Genomic DNA, 18114 nt, shown 5'->3' on the forward strand with positions numbered 1-18114 from the left:
CTCCTCGTAAATCCCTCTCTTGCCAGGTCTGCGTCCTACCTGCCTCCCTTCTTCCTTCCTTCCTAACCCACACACCCTCCTCGCACACCCCTATCTCGCCAGGTCTGAGTCCTACCAGCCTCCCTTCTTCCTTCCTTCCTAACCCACACACCCTCCTCGCACACCCCTATCTCGCCAGGTCTGCGTCCTACCAGCCTCCCTTCTTCCTTCCTTCCCACCCCACATACCCTTCTCGTAAATCCCTCTCTCGCCAGGTCTGCGTCCTACCAGCCTCCCTTCTTCCTTACTTTCTAACCCACACACCCTTCTCGCACACCCCTCTGTCACCAGGTCTGCATCCTACCAGCCTCCCTTCTTCCTTCCTTCCTTCCTAACCCACACACCCTCCTCGCACACCCCTCCCTCGCCAGGTCTGCGACCTACCAGCCTCCCTTCTTCCTTTCTTCCTAACCCACACACCCCTGTCTCACCGGGCCTGGGACCTGTCAGCCTCTTATTCTTTCTTTCACGCCCTCAAGTTGCACTCCTACCTCCTCACTCCTCCTCCTTCCCAGCACTGCCAGCCTGCCATATCGTTCCTTAATCTGCTCTCTGCCATGGTTATCCCTCCATTCATGGGATCCCTTAACCCCCAGCTCTCCCTAATTCCAATTATTGTTCCCCATGAACTTGCTGAGTTGGCTTTTCCTGCCACCCTGGGGTCCTCAAACACTCCTCCATGCTCTCCTCCATCTCTGGAGCCTCTAAATCCCGCAAACTCTGTGCCCCTGGGATCCTTAGATCTCTCCCCTCCACAGTGCAGCCCCCAATACCATGTATTCAAAACAGTCATACTTACGTAGAGACCAAAATAGGAAATGAACTTCTCCACTGATCACCCCTTTGAGACTCTATTCTTCGCAGTGCTGCTGTCTCCCTCCACAGGACATGGGAAGGTCTGCTGGGTGAACATCTCCACAGATGTGGTCTTGGGAGCCTTCAAAAAAGTAGGGGACAACTGACGGTTTCATCACAGGCCATGAGCTTCCTTTTGGGTACGAATAATTCTGCTGGGTCTGCTCTGTAAGGAAACTATTTGGATGTTGGCTCAAAGCGCTCTTCTCCACTCGTATTTCTGCAGTGCCAGTGGGAGGGTAGAAGCCAGAGGCATACTTTATATGTGAGAAGCGGTTACGTGACATTACGGACTGAGATGCCAACGTGTTCACTTTTCCTAAAGTGCTGGATTCAGAACCAGGGGAAAAAGTCAACTATTGGAGACTCCTCCAGTTCTGCGATGAACAGAGAGAGAAAACGAGACTATGAGCAAAATTACTGCAAGTCAAGAGCTGTTCCAGGTGAGCATCTCCATGGGTTAAGGGCTCAGGAGCTAACAGGAATTCTGCAGGTACGCCAGTCACGCCAGGGAGAGCGGTGGTGTGTCCTGGCTGTGTCCTGGCTGACTGACTCAGTGTCCTTGTAGTGGGCCAGATACAGAGGGCAGAGGGGGGGAAAGGGCTAAAGGATAGAATTCCCGCAGTTAGGGACTGTAGTGAGTGGGAGCTCACGCTGGGTTTTTATTGTTCCGCGCTTGCAGAGGAATCAGTGCAGGGCCATGGCCAGAGAAGAAACCGTCCGAGATGGACTTGAGCTTCCTGGGCGTGATTCTCGGGACACGTGAAGGGTCTTCAGCGTTCGGCCTTCCAATGGCTCTGTGTGAGTAAGAGATGCGTGCTTTGAAATCTTCAAGCGTCCTGGCAGTAGGTTTCTTCTGAGGCAGAGAGCTTCCTGCTGGGGCACGGAGCCTGGTGGCTTGGGGACTGGTGAAGGGACAGTAGGCGGTTCAACAGCGCGTGGATAGAGATTCAAGGCCTCCTTTCTCTCCGCGGTCCTGTAGTGGCAGCGGAAGGGGGTGGCCGATGGTGGGAGGCTGCGGTGCGATGGTGGGAGGAGAAGCGATGCCGCGTCCTTGTGGACTGAAACGCTAAGTTGTTTGGTTGGTTTTCCTCCTCTGCTGTGTTCGGTAGCGAGCGATAAGAAGTCAACCCTCCCGATGTCCTCCCGTCTGGGGATGGAACGGAAACGAGAACAGCGAGCTCGGGAGCTTGGTCGAAGCGAGGCAAGAACCATCCATCTGGGAGCGGAGCAGCCGTCGCTGTCACGGAGATAAGTGTCGGGTCTGGAAATCTCTCGGCTTACGGCCCACTCGGGTCTAGGAAGGGAAGTCACGTTTGCTTAGACAGCGAGTCCGAGCGGAGGTTCTCGAGGAGGAAGACGCTCTCGGATTGTGTTGCTGGGTGGGGGGGTCTCTGGCCTCTCCGGGCACTGCTGGGGGGAGGGACTCTGGCTCCGCTCTCGGGTGATGCTGCCGGGGGGGGTCTCTGGCTCCGCTCTCGGGTGACGCTGCTGGGGGGGGGTCTCTGGCTCCACTCTCGGGTCGCGCTGCTGGGGGGGGGGTCTCTGCCGCCGCTCTCAGGTCGCGCTGCTCGGGGGGGGTCTCTGTCGCATCTCTCGGGTCGCGCTGCTGGGGGGAGTCTCTGGCGCCGCTCTGGGGTTGCTCTGCTGGGGGGTTGTCTCTGGCGCCGCATTTGGGTGACGCTGCTGGGGGTGGGTGTTTGGCGCCGCTTTCGGGTCCCGCAGCTGGGGGGGGTCATCTGGCGCCGCTATCCGATTGTGTTGCTGGGGGGGCTCTCTGGCGCCTGTGACGGACCGGGCCGTGTCTGGGCACAGCTTAGGGCGTCCGCTCAGGGCGAATTGCTCAAATCCGGGGCTCTTTACAGTCCCCCTGACTGGCGACCTCTCCAAACAGGCCAAAAACCAGTCTCACAGAGCGCTTCAGCAACCTGCCTGAAGCCTCCCGAGCAAAACCCCTCCGGCACCCCAGCAATATCCGTGCCCCAGATGGCCCCGGGCCTCATACACAGGTGGGGGGTCCTAGCACCCAATCCCACCTACCCCGAACAAGTTCTGTCCGGTTCCAAGAAACCAGCCACAGATCCCTGGTCAATTTACCCTCTGGACCTTACCACAAATCACGCTGGGCCAATCCTTTAGAATCTATATCTAAAGGTTTATTATTACAAGAAAGAAAAGCATGAGAGTAAGGTTATTAAAGTACAGTACGTTACATGCACCGAATCTCCCAGTTCTCGATGCAGGCTCTAGCAGAGATGTTGCAGCTGCTGGTTTAAAAGTTCTTATTGCACATCCTACGATCAGGATGGGTTCACAGGTCTTCCGGGCTCTTCAATCCCTGCAGTGCTGCCTCTGGGATGAAGTGCTGAGCTGAGAACAAAATGGCATCGACCACATGGCCTCTTTATACTCCTTCCTGGCCTCTTCTTGTATGCAGCAAGTCACCTGGTCAGAGGCCAAACTCTATGTTTCCTGCTGGCTGCCCTCAGGTGACAAATCCCATTCTTTGGGTGTGTCCATAGCCTATTGAGAGTCATTGTTCCACAGGGCTTTGCTACTCAGCCTGTCCATAGCAATGCTTAACCACATTCACAGAAATATTCAGCTTCTACACATATTACAGATTCCTACCTACACACACAGACATTATATACTCACATAAATAGTGTACATAAGATTAACAAACAATAATCTCCCATTCAACACCCCACATGGCTCCCCCCATACCAATTTCTGGGGCCAACACCCCCACCTAGGGGTGCAGCAGCGATCTGGCTGCTTCCCTCCAATTCAGCAACGTGACACCCCCAACGCAAAATTGATGCAGGAAGTGATGCCAGTAACATCACTGAGGGCATCACAGGCCTCCCCCAACAAAATGGTGGTGTGCCTCAGTTTCCCTTCTTACACTGGACCTTCTGGCTGGAACCCTTTTTGTCCTGTAAGAAGTTCCAAGACCAGTTACAAATGTTAACCACGAAATAGCAACATCACAATGTCCCCTTACATACCGTCTGTCGTTTGGTACATCTCCAGACAGATTACATGGTATTTTCATAAGCTCATGCACCCTGTATACCGTTACAATTCTCTGCAACAATAATACATTGGTTACAAGAATTAACATCAGTAACAAGAACAATCCTATCTCAGGTGTATACTGAAATTCTCCGTCAGGCCCCTTCTCTGGCCCCACACCATTGCAGTTTTGGCCCCTCAGGTTTAAACTGCAAATCTTCTTGGCCAAAGCAAGTCCTGCCCCTCCCCCTTGTCCTCTGGGCTCCAGGCCTGAAACCTCTGGCCTGACCAAGACAATGGGCTGGCTGGGCGTGACTCCCTGGCTCACAATGGCCCTGGAATTCTCCCCCTTCCCCCACTCAGTGGGGTAACAGCAGTAAGCTGTAGACTCCCAAGTCTCTCCTCTGTCCACCTCCAACCTCTGTTTCCACATGGAACCAGATATCAAACTCCCTGATTGATTATGAGTGTCCACCGTGTCCAGAGATGGGAGCATAACTGCCATCTCCTGCATCCTAGGGAGAGTGACCACACAGCTGTTCTGCTCTGCATACTTGGCTACACAGTCCTCCTCCTGAATCTGTGACACTAACTTCCCACTCTCCTCCTTCACCTGGGAACAATCCTGTCCCACACACACTGACTTCCCAGCAAGCTGGTCACCCACAGTCACTGGGTTAGCAGCCTGCTCCAGTTCTCTGGATGTTCCTGCCTCATCTGGAACAACCCTCAGTCCCTCTGAGACCTCTCCACCACCATCCACACTGGGTTTCCCTAAACCCAAGTCAGTGGAGTCACTGCCAACAGACAAGTTCTGTCTGTCAGGCACTGCAACAAGTGCCTCACACAAGAAGCTGCTGCCTTTTACAGGCAGAGCTTTCTCCTGAATGCCTTCTCCAAGCCAGGCATCGTCACCTCTCTCAGTTACTGCAAACTGCTTGCTACAAGCACTGCCAGGACTCTCCTCCCTATGAGCTTCCTTAGGCAGCAGTTCACCCTTCCCTGGCTCTGCAGCAGCCTTGCCCTGCCGAGCCACAACCAACTCCTCCTGCAATTCCCTTACTCCCTGAGTCATCTCTGGCCCCTCAGGTGGATTCACTGATAATCCCCTCTCAGGCACATAGACAGACTCACAAGAGACAGGGTCAGAGGCATCTTCACTCCCTGTGCAGCTCTCTAGATGGCTGTAAGCGTCCACACCATCATTAGGCACCAGAGTTAACACACCCTCATTCTCTCCTTGTGCCCGGGCTAAGGGGTCTCCCTGCTCCCACCGAGCAGCTCCCCCCTCTGCCAGCAACACAGCAGCATCAGGCACAATATCAGGGTCACCACTGTCTGGTCTCTGGGGTTCTGGTAAGACACTGACTGTCTCTACCTGAGTCACCTCATCCCTCTCCCCAGCAGACACAAACCTTGGGCCACCCCCTTCCTGGGCCTTAGCCATATCCAGACCCAACTCTGGGATAACAACACTGCTCTCAGCCTTCACAGGCTGTGGGGCATCTTCCTCAGACAAAGGAAGAAACTCTTCCCCACACACAGACAGACAACCAGAGACAGTTTCTCCCTTGTCCCCACACTCCTGGCTAATTTCAGGCATACAGCTAGCCACTGGGACAGCTTCCTTTACTGCCCCACTGCTACTTCCACCAGCCAAATTGCCAGCTTGCACACACTGTGCTTCACACAACTCGATTTCAGCTTGTGCAGGTTCAATTCCATAAACCTCACCAGCCACCAACTCCTCAACTAAAACTTCACTCTGGCCAGCCACTCCATGCTGCCCCAGAGAAACATTTCCCTGACTTCTGGGCTCTTCCTGCCCTGGTTCTGATTCCAGCCTCACCTCTGAGGCATCAGACGGGCCCTCACCCACAGACTCACTGCCCCCCTGCACAGACACACAGCCATCTGCCACAGGCACACATATAGAGACACTTTCCCCTTGGTTACAGGGAGACTGACCAGCTCCAGGAAACTTTCCATACCGACATGCACCCCCTTCCCAAACCTCCCTGTTAGCTACAGGTAACACAAAAGGTTTGCATTCACACATGCTTTGGGGTTGGGTTCTCACATCAGCTGGGTAAAATACGTCTGCCATATCATAAGCACATCGCATACCCACAGAGTTATACATTGAACCTTCAGGAGAATACAGTCTCTCTTGTTCTTTTAGTCTCTTAAGCTGGAGGTCAAGTCTAGCGTTTTCCTCCTTGGCTAGGGCCATCTTCTTTGCATGCTCTGCCATTTCCTTAAGCTGACGTCTGGCCCTTTCTGCCCTTCTCTCTGCATACTCTGCCATTCTCTCTGCATGTTCTGCTTTTCTCATCTCAAGTTCCCGATCCATCTCCTTCTGTCTCTTAGCAATTTCTTCATCTGCCTTCTGCCTTCTTTCAGCAGCTTCCCTGGCTCGCTTCTGATCCCTTTCATTCACATCTCTGGTTAGTAACAACACTACCAGATCTAGTTTAGAGGCCCTTTTCCTAAAGGCAATGCCTCTCCCCAAGCACAAATCCTTCAGAGCACTTTTGCTCAGACTCTCATATAATTCCGGGATCATCGCAGCGGCTCTTTAATCAACCAAACTCTCAACACCAAAAATCAAATTTAGACAGCGTGGGGTCCTGATCCCAAAGCTCAATTGACCAAGATCTGTGGATCCTGCCGACTACGCCACTGTGACGGACCGGGCCGTGTCTGGGCACAGCTTAGGGCGTCCGCTCAGGGCGAATTGCTCAAATCCGGGGCTCTTTACAGTCCCCCTGACTGGCGACCTCTCCAAACAGGCCAAAAACCAGTCTCACAGAGCGCTTCAGCAACCTGCCTGAAGCCTCCCGAGCAAAACCCCTCCGGCACCCCAGCAATATCCGTGCCCCAGATGGCCCCGGGCCTCATACACAGGTGGGGGGTCCTAGCACCCAATCCCACCTACCCCGAACAAGTTCTGTCCGGTTCCAAGAAACCAGCCACAGATCCCTGGTCAATTTACCCTCTGGACCTTACCACAAATCACGCTGGGCCAATCCTTTAGAATCTATATCTAAAGGTTTATTATTACAAGAAAGAAAAGCATGAGAGTAAGGTTATTAAAGTACAGTACGTTACATGCACCGAATCTCCCAGTTCTCGATGCAGGCTCTAGCAGAGATGTTGCAGCTGCTGGTTTAAAAGTTCTTATTGCACATCCTACGATCAGGATGGGTTCACAGGTCTTCCGGGCTCTTCAATCCCTGCAGTGCTGCCTCTGGGATGAAGTGCTGAGCTGAGAACAAAATGGCATCGACCACATGGCCTCTTTATACTCCTTCCTGGCCTCTTCTTGTATGCAGCAAGTCACCTGGTCAGAGGCCAATCTCTATGTTTCCTGCTGGCTGCCCTCAGGGGACAAATCCCATTCTTTGGGTGTGTCCATAGCCTATTGAGAGTCATTGTTCCACAGGGCTTTGCTACTCAGCCTGTCCATAGCAATGCTTAACCACATTCACAGAAATATTCAGCTTCTACACATATTACAGATTCCTACCTACACACACAGACATTATACACTCACATAAATAGTGTACATAAGATTAACAAACAATAATCTCCCATTCAACACCCCACATGGCTCCCCCCATACCAATTTCTGGGGCCAACACCCCCACCTAGGGGTGCAGCAGCGATCTGGCTGCTTCCCTCCAATTCAGCAACGTGACAGCGCCTCTCTCGGTTCGTGCTGTTGGGGGGTCTCTCCCGCCACTCTCGGGTCGCGCTGCTGGGGGGGGTCTCTACCGCATCTCTCCGGTCACGCTGCTGGGAGGGTCTCTGGCTCCGCTCTCGAGTGATGCTCCGGGGGGGGGGAGGGTCATTGGCCCCGCTCTCGGGTCACACTGCTTGGGAGGTCTCTGGCGCTGCTCTCGGGTGACGCTGCTGGGGGGGTGTCTCTGGCGCCGCATTCAGGTGAGGCTGCTGGGGGGGGTGTCTGGCGCCGCTCTCAGGTGATGCGACTGAGGGGGGTCTCTGGCGCCTCTCTCTGGTCGCGCTGCTCGGGGGGGGCGTCTCTGGCGCCACTCTCGTTTCGTGCTGCTGGGGGGGGCGTGTCTGGCGCCGCTCTCGGATCGCGATGCTGGGGGGGGTCTCTGGTGTCGCTCTCAGGTGGTGCTGCTGGGGGGGTCTCTGGTGTCACTCTCGAGTGATGCTGCTGGGGGGGTCTCTGGTTTTGCTCTCGGTTCGCACTGCTGGGGGGGGTCTGTGGCTCCCCTCTAGGGATGCGCTGCTGGGGGGGTCTCTGGTGCCGATCTTGGGTGATGCTGCTGCGGCGGGGTCTCTGACGCCGCTTTCGGTTGATGCTGCTGGGGGGGGGGTCTCTGGCGCCGCTTTCGGGTGATGCTGCTGCGGGGGGGTCTCTGGCTCCGCTCTCGGGTCGCACTGCTGGGGGGGGGGGTCTCTGGCGCCGCTCTCCGGTCGCGCTGCTGGGGGGGGTCTCTGTTGCCGCTCTCGGGTTGCACTGCGGGGGGGGTCTCTGGTGCCGCTCTCAGGTCGCACTGTTGGGGGGGGTCTCTGGCTTCGCTCTGGGGTCGCACTGCTGGGGGGGAGACTCTGGCGCCGATATCAGGTGATGCTGCTGGGGGTGTCTCTGGCGCCACTCTCGGGTGACGTTGTCTGGTGGGGGGCTATCTGGTGCCGCTCTTGAATCATCCTGCTGGGGGGGTGGTCTGCGTCCTACCAGCATCCCTTCTTCCTTCCTTTCCAACCCTCACACCCTTCTCTCGCCAGGTCTGCGACCTACCTGCCTCCCTTCTTCCTTCCTTCCCACCCCACACACCCTCCTCGCACACCCCTCTTTCGCCAGGTCTGCGTCCTACCAGCCTCCCTTCTTCCTTCCTTCCCACCCCACACACCCTCCTCGTAAATCCCTCTCTCGCCAGGTCTGCGTCCTACCAGCCTCCCTTCTTCCTTCCTTCCTAACCCACACACCCTTCTCGCACACCCCTATCTCGCCAGGTCTGCGTCCTACCAGCCTCCCATCTTCCTTTCTTCGTAACCCACACACCCTCTTCGCACATCCCTATCTCGCCAGGTCTGCGTCCTACCAGCCTCCCTTCTTCCTTCCTTTCCAACCCTCACATCCCTCTCTCGCCAGGTCTGCGACCTACCAGCCCCCCTTCTTCCTTCCTTCCATACCCACACACCCTCCTCGCACACCCCTATCTCGCCAGGTCTGCGACCTACCTGCCTCCCTTCTTCCTTCCTTCCCACCCCACACACCCTCCTCGCACACCCCTCTTTCGCCATGTCTGCGTCCTACCAGCCTCCCTTCTTCCTTCCTTCCCACCCCACACACCCTCCTCGTAAATCCCTCTCTCGCCAGGTCTGCGTCCTACCAGCCTCCCTTCTTCCTTCCTTCCTAACCCACACACACATCTCGCACACCCCTATCTCGCCAGGTCTGCGTCCTACCAGCCTCCCTTCTTCCTTCCTTCCTAACCCACACACACATCTCGCACACCCCTCTCTCACCAGGTCTGCGACCCACCAGCCTCCCGTCTTCCTTCCTTCCTAACCCACACACCCTCCTCGCACACCCCTCTGTCACCAGGTCTGCATCCTACCAGCCTCCCTTCTTCCTTCCTCCCTTCCTTTCTAACCCACACACCCTCCTCGCACACCCTTCCCTCGCCAGGTCTGTGACCTACCAGCCTCCCTTCTTCCTTTCTTCCTAACCCACACAACCCTGTCTCACCGGGCCTGGGACCTGTCAGCCTCTTATTCTTGCTTTCACGCCCTCACGTTGCACTCCTACCTCCTCACTCCTCCTCCTTCCCAGCACTGCCAGTCTGCCATATCGTTCCCTAATCTGCTCCCTGCAATGGTTATCCCTCCATTCATGGGATCCCTTAACCCCCAGCTCTCCCTAATTCCAATTATTGTTCCCCATGAACTTGCTGAGTTGGCTTTGCCTGCCACCCTGGGGTCCTCAAACACTCCTCCATGCTCTCCTCCATCTCTGGAGCCTCTAAATCCCGCAAACTCTGTGCCCCTGGGATCCTTAGATCTCTCCCCTCCACAGTGCAGCCCCCAATACCATGTATTCAAAACAGTCATACTTACGTAGAGACCAAAATAGGAAATGAACTTCTCCACTGATCACCCCTTTGAGACTCTATTCTTCGCAGTGCTGCTGTCTCCCTCCACAGGACATGGGAAGGTCTGCTGGGTGAACATCTCCACAGATGTGGTCTTGGGAGCCTTCAAAAAAGTAGGGGACAACTGACGGTTTCATCACAGGCCATGAGCTTCCTTTTGGGTACGAATAATTCTGCTGGGTCTGCTCTGTAAGGAAACTATTTGGATGTTGGCTCAAAGCGCTCTTCTCCACTCGTATTTCTGCAGTGCCAGTGGGAGGGTAGAAGCCAGAGGCATACTTTATATGTGAGAAGCGGTTACGTGACATTACGGACTGAGATGCCAACGTGTTCACTTTTCCTAAAGTGCTGGATTCAGAACCAGGGGAAAAAGTCAACTATTGGAGACTCCTCCAGTTCTGCGATGAACAGAGAGAGAAAACGAGACTATGAGCAAAATTACTGCAAGTCAAGAGCTGTTCCAGGTGAGCATCTCCATGGGTTAAGGGCTCAGGAGCTAACAGGAATTCTGCAGGTACGCCAGTCACGCCAGGGAGAGCGGTGGTGTGTCCTGGCTGTGTCCTGGCTGACTGACTCAGTGTCCTTGTAGTGGGCCAGATACAGAGGGCAGAGGGGGGGAAAGGGCTAAAGGATAGAATTCCCGCAGTTAGGGACTGTAGTGAGTGGGAGCTCACGCTGGGTTTTTATTGTTCCGCGCTTGCAGAGGAATCAGTGCAGGGCCATGGCCAGAGAAGAAACCGTCCGAGATGGACTTGAGTTTCCTGGGCGTGATTCTCGGGACACGTGAAGGGTCTTCAGCCTTCGGCCTTCCCATGGCTCTGTGTGAGTAAGAGGTGCGTGCTTTGAAATCTTCAAGCGTCCTGGCAGTAGGTTTCTTCTGAGGCAGAGAGCTTCCTGCTGGGGCACGGAGCCTGGTGGCTTGGGGACTGGTGAAGGGGCAGTAGGCGGTTCAACAACTTTAAACTAGCTTCGACGGGGGCAGGTGAGCAAAGCCCACAGGTAAGTGCTGCATGTGCGGGACTGGGAGATGGGTTGGAAATGGGGGGGGACTACGGCCTATAATGGCAAGGAGAAAGGAGGGTCAGGGCACAACAGGGAGGCAAGATCAAATCAGTATCTTAGATGCCTATATACAAATGCGAGAAGTATGGGTAATAAGCAGGAAGAACTGGAATTGCTAACCAATAAATACAACTATGATATCATTGGTATTACAGAAACCTGGTGGGATGGGACACATGATTGGAATGTTGGTATGGAAGGGTACGGCTTGCTCAGGAAGGACAGACAGGGAAAAAAGGGAGGAGGGGTTGCCTTGTATATTAAAAATGTACACACTTGGACTGAAGTGGAGATGAACGTAGGAGATAGCCGTGTAGAGAGTCTCTGGGTTAAGCTAAAAGGAGTAAAAAACGAGGGTGATATCATGCTAGGAGTCTACTACAGGCCACCTAGCCAGGTGGAAGAGGTGGATGAGGCCTTTTTTAAACAATTAACAAAACTATCCAAAGCCCAAGATTTGGTGGTGATGGGGGACTTCAACTATCCAGACATATGTTGGGAAACTAACACAGCGAGGCACAGGCTATCCAATAAGTTTCTGGACTGCATTGGAGACAACTTTCTGTTTCAGAAGGTTGAAAAAGCTACCAGAGGAGAAGCTGTTCTGGATTTGGTTTTAACAAATAGGGAGGAACTAGTTGAGAACTTGAAAGTGGAAGACAGTATAGGGGACAGTGATCACGAAATAATAGAGTTCATGATCTTAAGGAAAGGTAGAAGGGAGACCAGCACAATTGAGGTAATGGATTTCAGGAAGGCAGATTTTGATAAGCTCAGAGAACTTGTAGGTAAGGTCCCATGGGAAGCAAGACTGAAGGGAAAAACAACTGAGGAGAGTTGGAAGTATTTCAAAGGGACGTTGTTAAGGGCCCAAAAGCAAACAATTCCGCTGTGTAGGAAAGATAGAAAATATGGCAAAAGACCAGCTTGGCTTAACAAGGAGATCTTGAATGATCTCAAAATAAAAAAGGAGTCATATAAAAAATGGAAACTAGGACAACTAACAAAGGATGAATATAAGCAAGCAACACGGGAATGCAGGGGCAAGATTAGAAAGGCAAAGGCACAAAATGAGATCAAACTAGCTACAGGCATAAAGGGAAACAAGAAGACCTTTTATAAATACATTAAAAGCAAGAGGAAGACCAAGGACAGGGTAGGCCCACTGCTTAGTGAGGAGGGAGAAGCAGTAACAGGAAACTTGGAAATGGCGGAGATGCTCAATGACTTCTTTGTTTCGGTCTTCACCGAGAAGTCTGGAAGAGTGCCTAACGTAGTGAATACAAGCAGAGAGAGGGTAAGTTTAGAAGATAGGATACACAAAGAACAAGTTAAAAATCACTTAGGAAAGTTAGATGTCAGCAAGTCACCAGGTCCTGATGAAATGCATCCCAGGATACTCAAGGAGCTGATAGAGGAGGTATCTGAGCCTTTAGCTATGATCTTTGAAAAATCATGGCAGACAGGGGAGATTCCAGAAGACTGGAAAAGGGCAAATATTGTACCCATCTATAAAAAGGGGAATAAGAACAACCCAGGAAACTACAGACCGGTCAGTTTAACGTCTGTCCCAGGGAAGATAATGGAGCAGGTAATTAAGGAAATCATATGCAAACACTTGGAAGGTAATAAAGTGATAGGGAATAGCCAGCATGGGTTTATGAAGAACAAGTCATGCCAAACTAATCTGATAGCTTTCTTTGATAAGATAACGAGCCTTGTGGATAAGGGAGAAGCGGTGGATGTCATATACCTAGACTTTAGTAAGGCATTTGATACGGTCTCGCATGATATTCTTATTGATAAACTAGGCAAATATAACTTAGATAGGGCCACGATAAGGTGGGTGCATAATTGGCTGGATAACCGTAGTCAGAGAGTTGTTGTTAACGGTTCTAAATCCTGCTGGAAAGGGATAGCAAGTGGAGTTCCTCAAGGGTCTGTTTTGGGACCCGTACTGTTCAATATCTTCATCAATGATGTAGATATTGGGATAGAGAGTACGCTTATTAAGTTTGCAGATGATACCAAACTGGGTGGGGTTGCAACTTCTTTGGAGGATAGGGACATAATTCAAAATGACCTTAGAAAGTTAGAGAAATGGTCAGAGGTAAACAGGATGAGGTTTAATAAAGAGAAATGCAAAGTGCTCCACTTAGGAAGGAACAATCAGTTCCATACATACAAGATGGGAAGCGACTGTCTAGGAAGGAGCATGGCGGAAAGGGATCTAGGGGTCATAGTGGACCACAAGTTGAATATGAGTCAACAGTGTGATGCTGTTGCAAAAAAAGCAAATATGATTCTAGGTTGTATCAACAGGTGTGTTGTAAGCAAAACTCGTGAAGTCATTCTGCCGCTCTACTCTGCACTAGTTAGGCCTCAGCTGGAGTACTGTGTCCAGTTCTGGGCGCCACATTTCAAGAAAGATGTGGAGAAATTGGAAAGGGTACAGAGAAGAGCGACAAGAATGATTAAAGGTTTAGAGAACATGACCTATGAAGCCAGGCTTCATGAACTGGGCTTGTTTAGTTTGGAAAAAAGAAGATTAAGGGGGGACATGATAGCGGTTTTCAAATATCTAAAAGGGTGTCACAAGGAGGAAGGAGAAAATTTGTTCCTCTTGGTTTCTGAGGACAGGACAAGGAGTAATGGGCTTAAAGTGCAGCAGGGGAGGTTTAGATTGGACATTAGGAAAAAATTCCTAACTGTCAGGGTGGTCAAATATTGGAATAAATTGCCAAGGGAGGTGGTGGAATCTCCCTCTCTGGAGATATTTAAGAACAGGTTAGATAGACATCTGTCAGGGATGGTGTAGACAGAGCTTGGTCCTGCCTTGAGGGCGGGGGGCTGGACTCGATGACCTCTCGAGGTCCCTTCCAGTCGTATTATTCTATGATTCTATGATTCTATAACAGCGCGTGGATAGAGATTCAAGGCCTCCTTTCTCTCCGCGGTCCTGTAGTGGCAGCGGGAGGGGGTGGCCGATGGTGGGAGGCTGCGGTGCGATGGTGGGAGGAGAAGCGATGCCGCGTCCTTGTGGACTGAAACGCTAAGTTGTTTGGTTGGTTTTCCCCCTCTGCTGTGTTCGGTAGCGAGCGATAAGAAGTCAACCCTCCCGGTGTCCTCCCGTCTGGGGATGGAACGGAAACGAGAACAGCGAGCTCGGGAGCTTGGTCGAAGCGAGGCGAGAACCATCCGTCTGGGAGCGGAGCAGCCGTCGCTGTCACGGAGATAAGTGTCGGGTCTGGAAATCTCTCGGCTTACGGCCCACTCGGGTCTAGGAAGGGAAGTCACGTTTGCTTAGACAGCGAGTCCGAGCGGAGGTTCTCGAGGAGGAAGACGCTCTCGGATTGTGTTGCTGGGTGGGGGGGTCTCTGGCGCAGCTCTCCGGGCACTGCTGGGGGGGAGGGTCTCTGGCTCCGCTCTCGGGTGATGCTGCTGGGGGGGGTCTCTGGCTCCGCTCTCGGGTGACGCTGCTGGGGGGGGTCTCTGCCGCCGCTCTCAGGTCGCGCTGCTGGGGGGGGTCTCTGCCGCCGCTCTCAGGTCGCGCTGCTGGGGGGGGTCTCTGTCGCATCTCTCGGGTCGCGCTGCTGGGGGGAGTCTCTGGCGCCGCTCTGGGGTTGCTCTGCTGGGGGGTTGTCTCTGGCGCCGCATTTGGGTGACGCTGCTGGGGGTGGGTGTATGGCGCCGCTTTCGGGTCCCGCAGTTGGGGGGGGGGGTCATCTGGCGCCGCTATCCGATTGTGTTGCTGGGGGGGGCTCTCTGGCGCCGCTCTCGGGTCGTGCTGTTGGGGGGTCTCTCCCGCCGCTCTCGGGTCGCGCTGCTGGGGGGGGGGTCTCTGCCGCATCTCTCGGGTCACGCTGCTGGGAGGGTCTCTGGCTCCGCTCTCGAGTGATGCTCCTGGGGGGGGAGGGTCATTGGCCCCGCTCTCGGGTCGCACTGCTTGGGAGGTCTCTGGCGCCTCTTTTGGGTGATGCTGCTGGGGGGTGGTCTCTGGCACCGCTCTCGGGTCGACCTGCTGGGGCGGGGTCTCTGGCGCTGCTCTCGGGTGACGCTGCTGGGGGGGTGTCTCTGGCGCCGCATTCAGGTGAGGCTGCTGGGGGGGTGTCTGGTGCCGCTCTCGGGTGATGTGACTGAGGGAGGTCTCTGGCGCCTCTCTCTGGTCGCGCTGCTCGGGGGGGGGCGTCTCTGGCGCCACTCTCGTTTCGTGCTGCTGGGGGGGGCGTGTCTGGCGCCGCTCTCGGATCGCGCTGCTGGGGGGGGTCTTTGGTGTCGCTGTCAGGTGGTGCTGTTGGGGGGGGTCTCTGGTGTCACTCTCGAGTGATGCTGCTGGGGGGGTCTCTGGTTTTGCTCTCGGTTCGCACTGCTGGGGGGGGTCTGTGGCTCCCCTCTCGGGTTGCGCTGCTGGGGGGCGTCTCTGGTGCCGATCTCGGGTGATGCTGCTGCGGCGGGGTCTCTGACGCCGCTTTCGAGTGATGCTGCTGGGGGGGGGGTCTCTGGCGCCGCTTTCGGGTGATTCTGCTGCGGGGGGGTCTCTGGCTCCGCTCTCGGGTCGCACTGCTGGGGCAGGGGGTCTCTGGCGCCGCTCTCCGGTCGCGCTGCTGGGGGGGGGGTCTCTGTTGCCGCTCTCGGGTCGCACTGCGGGGGGGGGTCTCTGGCTTCGCTCTGGGGTCGCTCTGCTGGGGGGGAGACTCTGGCACCGATATCAGGTGATGCTGCTGGGGGTGTCTCTGGCGCCACTCTCGGGTGACGTTGTTTGGTGGGGGGCTATCTGGTGCCGCTCTTGAATCATCCTGCTGGGGGGGTGGTCTGCGTCCTACCAGCCTCCCTTCTTCCTTCCTTCCTTACCCACACACCTTCCTCGCACACCCCTCTCTCGCCAGGTCTGCGTCCTACGAGCCTCCCTTCTTCCTTCCTTCCTAACCCACACACCCTTCTCGCACACCCCTATCTCGCCAGGTCTGCGTCCTACCAGCCTCCCTTCTTCCTTCCTTCCTAACCCACACACCCTTCTCGCACACCCCTATCTCGCCAGGTCTGCGTCCTACCAGCCTTCCTTCTTCCTTCCTTCCTAACCCACACACCCTCCTCGCACACCCCTCTGTCACCAGGTCTGCATCCTACCAGCCTCCCTTCTTCCTTCCTTCCTTCCTAACCCACACACCCTCCTCGCACACCCCTCCCTCGCCAGGTCTGCGACCTACCAGCCTCCCTTCTTCCTTTCTTCCTAACCCACACACCCCTGTCTCACCGGGCCTGGGACCTGTCAGCCTCTTATTCTTTCTTTCACGCCCTCACGTTGCACTCCTACCTCCTCACTCCTCCTCCTTCCCAGCACTGCCAGCCTGCCATATCGTTCCCTAATCTGCTCCCTGCAATGGTTATCCCTCCATTCATGGGATCCCTTAACCCCCAGCTCTCCCTAATTCCAATTATTGTTCCCCATGAACTTGCTGAGTTGGCTTTGCCTGCCACCCTGGGGTCCTCAAACACTCCTCCATGCTCTCCTCCATCTCTGGAGCCTCTAAATCCCCCAAACTCTGTGCCCCTGGGATCCTTAGATCTCTCCCCTCCACAGTGCAGCCCCCAATACCATGTATTCAAAACAGTCATACTTACGTAGAGACCAAAATAGGAAATGAACTTCTCCACTGATCACCCCTTTGAGACTCTATTCTTCGCAGTGCTGCTGTCTCCCTCCACAGGACATGGGAAGGTCTGCTGGGTGAACATCTCCACAGATGTGGTCTTGGGAGCCTTCAAAAAAGTAGGGGACAACTGACGGTTTCATCACAGGCCATGAGCTTCCTTTTGGGTACGAATAATTCTGCTGGGTCTGCTCTGTAAGGAAACTATTTGGATGTTGGCTCAAAGCGCTCTTCTCCACTCGTATTTCTGCAGTGCCAGTGGGAGGGTAGAAGCGAGAGGCATACTTTATATGTGAGAAGCGGTTACATGACATTACGGACTGAGATGCCAACGTGTTCACTTTTCCTAAAGTGCTGGATTCAGAACCAGGGGAAAAAGTCAACTATTGGAGACTCCTCCAGTTCTGCGATGAACAGAGAGAGAAAACGAGACTATGAGCAAAATTACTGCAAGTCAAGAGCTGTTCCAGGTGAGCATCTCCATGGGTTAAGGGCTCAGGAGCTAACAGGAATTCTGCAGGTACGCCAGTCACGCCAGGGAGAGCGGTGGTGTGTCCTGGCTGTGTCCTGGCTGACTGACTCAGTGTCCTTGTAGTGGGCCAGATACAGAGGGCAGAGGGGGGGAAAGGGCTAAAGGATAGAATTCCCGCAGTTAGGGACTGTAGTGAGTGGGAGCTCACGCTGGGTTTTTATTGTTCCGCGCTTGCAGAGGAATCAGCGCAGGGCCATGGCCAGAGAAGAAACCGTCCGAGATGGACTTGAGCTTCCTGGGCGTGATTCTCGGGACACGTGAAGGGTCTTCAGCCTTCGGCCTTCCCATGGCTCTGTGTGAGTAAGAGATGCGTGCTTTGAAATCTTCAAGCGTCCTGGCAGTAGGTTTCTTCTGAGGCAGAGAGCTTCCTGCTGGGGCACGGAGCCTGGTGGCTTGGGGACTGGTGAAGGGGCAGTAGGCGGTTCAACAACTTTAAACTAGCTTCGACGGGGGCAGGTGAGCAAAGCCCACAGGTAAGTGCTGCATGTGCGGGACTGGGAGATGGGTTGGAAATGGGGGGGACTACGGCCTATAATGGCAAGGAGAAAGGAGGGTCAGGGCACAACAGGGAGGCAAGATCAAATCAGTATCTTAGATGCCTATATACAAATGCGAGAAGTATGGGTAATAAGCAGGAAGAACTGGAATTGCTAACCAATAAATACAACTATGATATCATTGGTATTACAGAAACCTGGTGGGATGGGACACATGATTGGAATGTTGGTATGGAAGGGTACGGCTTGCTCAGGAAGGACAGACAGGGAAAAAAGGGAGGAGGGGTTGCCTTGTATATTAAAAATGTACACACTTGGACTGAAGTGGA

General features: G+C 54.2%; 1 long non-coding RNA gene across 1 annotated transcript; it reads left to right on the top strand.

The window, feature by feature from the left end:
* Positions 1-303: 303 nt before the first annotated feature.
* LOC149521320 (uncharacterized) lies at positions 304-1816 on the top strand. Its single transcript, XR_016348062.1, has 3 exons — positions 304-1034; positions 1121-1337; positions 1577-1816. It is a non-coding gene; the product is annotated as an uncharacterized LOC149521320 (long non-coding RNA).
* Positions 1817-18114: the final 16298 nt, after the last annotated feature.

The sequence above is a fragment of the Pelodiscus sinensis genome, chromosome 29 (assembly GCF_052426305.1).
Source record: "Pelodiscus sinensis isolate ZL-2025 chromosome 29, ASM5242630v1, whole genome shotgun sequence".
Taxonomy (NCBI): Eukaryota; Metazoa; Chordata; order Testudines; family Trionychidae; genus Pelodiscus; species Pelodiscus sinensis.